Source organism: Harmonia axyridis, chromosome X (genome assembly GCF_914767665.1).
Source record: "Harmonia axyridis chromosome X, icHarAxyr1.1, whole genome shotgun sequence".
NCBI classification, from domain to species: Eukaryota; Metazoa; Arthropoda; class Insecta; order Coleoptera; family Coccinellidae; genus Harmonia; species Harmonia axyridis.
The window spans coordinates 36,229,756-36,234,755 of NC_059508.1; the positions used below are offsets into that span (position 1 = coordinate 36,229,756).

Consider the following 5,000-nt stretch of genomic DNA (forward strand, 5'->3'; position numbering starts at 1 on the left):
AAAAAGGACGTGAACATTATTCCTTATAAAAACCAAACCCGACCATGGATTTTGATTCTGATTGTTGATTATCGCTATTAGAACACATTAGGAGGCAACCAAATCAAATTTGAGAAAATTCCACGATCAGAAAATTTTTTTCGAAAAAAAAAAAAAAATTCGAGGACACCTCGGTCATGGCAAGTTATTTTCCACAATCCATTCCCCAATCGACGTACATCACAGAAAAAATCATCTCTCTAACTATCCTGGTTCAAAAGTTGTATCGGAACATTTTCACGTCGAAAATATATCTCTAAGTCCAGACCGATGCACCACGTAATCTCGGGCAGACCGATGCACAACGTAAATGACGATCGGGACCGGGGCGATCGGTCGTATCTGACACCGCCGGCTCGGTTCTAACATCGTCAATGAGTCGGGGTTGAAAAAAAGGACGTGAACATTTTTCCTTATAAAAATCAAACCCGATCATGGATTTTGATTCTGATTGTTGATTATCGCTATTAGAACATATAAGGAGGCAACCAAATCAAATTTGAGAAAATTCCACGATCAGAAAATTTTTTTCGAAAAAAAAAAAAAATCGTAATCACCTCGGTCATGGCGAGTTATTTTCCGTATTTCATTCCACAATCAACGTACAACATAGAAGAAATCATCTCTCTAACTATCCTGGTTCAAAAGTTGTATCGGAACATTTCACGTCGTAATATCTCGCCAAGTCCAGACCTCGGCGATAGGTAGTATCTGACACCGTCCGCTCGGGACTGACATCGACTTGGACTCGGGCTGATGATGGGGAGGCGTTTAAGGACGTGAACATTTTTCCTTATAAAAATTAAAGTCGACAATGAATATTGATTCTGATTACTGATTTACGCTTTAAAAACACATTAGAAGGCAACCAAATCGAATTTGAGGAAATTCCACGATCAGAAAATTTTTTTCGAAAAAAAAAAAAATCCGAAAAATATTTTTCGATTCCTATTACTGATTTACTCTTTTAGAACACATTAGGAGGCAACCAAATCAAATTTGAGAAAATTCCACAATCAGAAAATTTTTTTCGAAAAAAAAAAAAATTCGAGGACACCTCGGTCATGGCAAGTTATTTTCCACAATCCATTCCCCAATCGACGTACATCACAGAAAAAATCATCTCTCTAACTATCCTGGTTCAAAAGTTGTATCGGAACATTTTCACGTCGAAAATATATCTCTAAGTCCAGACCGATGCACAACGTAAACTAGGGCTGAACCGATGCACCACGTAATATCGGGCAGACCGATGCAGAACGTAAACTCGATCATACCGATGCTTCACGTAATCTCGATCTTACCGATGCACCACGTAAACAAGGGCAGACCGATGCAGAACGTAAAGTAGATCTTACCGATGCACCCCGTAATCTCGATCTTACCGATGCACCACGTAATCTCCATCTTACCGATGCACCACGTGAACTGGATCTTACCGATGCAGAACGTGAATTGGATCTTACCGATGCACCACGTAAACTCGATCATACCGATGCACCACGTAATCTCGGGCAGACCGATGCACAACGTAAATGACGATCGGGACCGGGGCGATCGGTCGTATCTGACACCGCCGGCTCGGTTCTAACATCGTCAATGAGTCGGGGTTGAAAAAAAGGACGTGAACATTTTTCCTTATAAAAATCAAACCCGATCATGGATTTTGATTCTGATTGTTGATTATCGCTATTAGAACATATAAGGAGGCAACCAAATCAAATTTGAGAAAATTCCACGATCAGAAAATTTTTTTCGAAAAAAAAAAAAAAATCGTAATCACCTCGGTCATGGCGAGTTATTTTCCGTATTTCATTCCACAATCAACGTACAACATAGAAGAAATCATCTCTCTAACTATCCTGGTTCAAAAGTTGTATCGGAACATTTCACGTCGTAATATCTCGCCAAGTCCAGACCTCGGCGATAGGTAGTATCTGACACCGTCCGCTCGGGACTGACATCGACTTGGACTCGGGCTGATGATGGGGAGGCGATTAAGGACGTGAACATTTTTCCTTATAAAAATTAAAGTCGACAATGAATATTGATTCTGATTACTGATTTACGCTTTAAAAACACATTAGAAGGCAACCAAATCGAATTTGAGGAAATTCCACGATCAGAAAATTTTTTTCGAAAAAAAAAAAAATCCGAAAAATATTTTTCGATTCCTATTACTGATTTACTCTTTTAGAACACATTAGGAGGCAACCAAATCAAATTTGAGAAAATTCCACAATCAGAAAATTTTTTTCGAAAAAAAAAAAAATTCGAGGACACCTCGGTCATGGCAAGTTATTTTCCACAATCCATTCCCCAATCGACGTACATCACAGAAAAAATCATCTCTCTAACTATCCTGGTTCAAAAGTTGTATCGGAACATTTTCACGTCGAAAATATATCTCTAAGTCCAGACCGATGCACAACGTAAACTAGGGCTGAACCGATGCACCACGTAATATCGGGCAGACCGATGCAGAACGTAAACTCGATCATACCGATGCTTCACGTAATCTCGATCTTACCGATGCACCACGTAAACAAGGGCAGACCGATGCAGAACGTAAAGTAGATCTTACCGATGCACCACGTAATCTCGATCTTACCGATGCACCACGTAATCTCCATCTTACCGATGCACCACGTGAACTGGATCTTACCGATGCAGAACGTGAATTGGATCTTACCGATGCACCACGTAAACTCGATCTTACCGATGCACCACGTAATCTCAATCTTACCGATGCACCACGTGAACTGGATCTTACCGATGCAGAACGTGAATTGGATCTTACCGATGCACCACGTAAACTCGATCTTACCGATGCACCACGTAATCTCAATCTTACCGATGCACCACGTGAACTGGATCTTACCGATGCAGAACGTGAATTGGATCTTACCGATGCACCACGTAAACTCGATCTTACCGATGCACCACGTAATCTCAATCTCACCGATGCACCACGTGAACTGGATCTTACCGATGCAGAACGTGAATTGGATCTTACCGATGCACCACGTAAACTCGATCTTACCGATGCACCACGTAATCTCGATCTTACCGATGCACCACGTAATCTCAATCTTACCGATGCATCACGTAATCTCGATCTTACCGATGCAGAACGTAAACTCGATCATACCGATGCACCACGTTATCTCGGCAGACCGATGCAGAACGTAAAAAAAAAGCTTACAGCACGCGGTGTTCCCAAGCGGTCACCCATCCAAGTACTAACCGCGCCCGACGCTGCTTGGCTTCAGTGTTCTGACGAGAACTGGCAATTTCAGCGTGGTATGGCCGTAAACAACATATATTGCGATATTTTCTATGATATCTCACTTTTTGGGAGCGGAAAGGACGTGAACGTTTTTCCTCATAAAAAATGAAATAACTTTTGGATATTAATTCTGATTGTTGATTTAAGCTTTAAGAACACATTAGGACATATCTCAATGAAATTTGAGGGATTTCCGAAATCGAAAAATATTTTTCGAAAAAAAAAAAAAATCCCAGAAGACCTCGGTCATCTCAAGTTTATTTCCATATTCTATTACACAATCAACGTACATCACAAAAGGAACCATCTCTCTAACTATCACAGTTAAATTTTTGTATCGGAACATTTCACGTCGGAATATCTCGCTAAGTCCAGACCGGGGAGATCGGTCGCATCTGACACCGTCCGCTCCGGTCTAACATCGTCTTGGAGTCGGGGTAACGATGGAGAGGCGTTTAAGGACGTGAACATTTTTCCTTATAAAAATTAAAGTCGACAATGAATATTGATTCTGATTACTGATTTACTCTTTTAGAACACATTAGAAGGCAACGCAATCAGATTTGAGGAAATTTCAAGATCAGAAAATTTTTTTCGAAAAAAAAAAAAATTCAAGAACACCTGGGTCATGGCAAGTTATTTCCCACAATCCATTCCACAATCAACGTACAACATAGAAGAAATCATCTCTCTAACTATCCTGGTTCAAAAGTTGTATCGGAACATTTCACGTCGAAATACCTCGCCAAGTCCAGACCGGGGCGATAGGTAGTATCTGACACCGTCCGCTCGGGACTGACATCGACTTGGACTCGGGCTAATGATGGGGAGGCGTTTAAGGACGTGAACATTTTTCCTTATAAAAATTAAAGTCGACAATGAATATTGATTCTGATTACTGATTTACGCTTTAAAAACACATTAGAAGGCAACCAAATCAAATTTGAGGAAATTCCAAAATCAGAAAATTTTTTTTCAAAAAAAAAAAAATCCGAAAAATATTTTTCGATTCTGATTACTGATTTACTCTTTTAGAACACATTAGAAGGCAACGAAATCAAATTTGAGTAAAATCCAAAATCAGAAAATATTTTTCGAAAAAAAAAAAAAATTCGAGAACACCTCGGTCATGGCAAGTTATTTTCCACAATCCATTCCCCAATCAACGTACATCCCAGAAAAAATCATCTCTCTAACTATCCTGGTTCAAAAGTTGTATCGGAACATTTTCACGTCGAAAATATATCTCTAAGTCCAGACCGATGCAGAACGTAAACTCGATCATACCGATGCTTCACGTAATCTCGATCTTACCGATGCACAACGTAAACTAGATCACACCGATGCAGAACGTAAACTCGATCTCACCGATGCACCACGTGAACTGGATCTTACCGATGCAGAACGTGAATTGGATCTTACCGATGCACCACGTAAACTCGATCTTACCGATGCACCACGTAATCTCGATCTTACCGATGCACCACGTGAACTGGATCTTACCGATGCAGAACGTGAACTCGATCTTACCGATGCACCACGTAAACTAGGGCTGACCGATGCATCACGTAAACGACGATCGAGAGGCGCGAAAGGACGTGAACGTTTTTCATTATAAAAATTGAAATAAATGATAAATAATGATTCTGATTGTTGATTATCGTTTTTAATA

The 5,000-nt window shown here is 40.2% G+C and overlaps 1 non-coding gene across 1 annotated transcript; it reads right to left on the bottom strand.

Annotated features, from left to right (window-relative positions):
• Positions 1-3,237: 3,237 nt before the first annotated feature.
• LOC123688351 lies at positions 3,238-3,356 on the bottom strand. The gene has a single exon (XR_006749878.1). It is a non-coding gene; the product is annotated as a 5S ribosomal RNA (ribosomal RNA).
• Between the last annotated feature and the right edge of the window lie 1,644 nt (positions 3,357-5,000).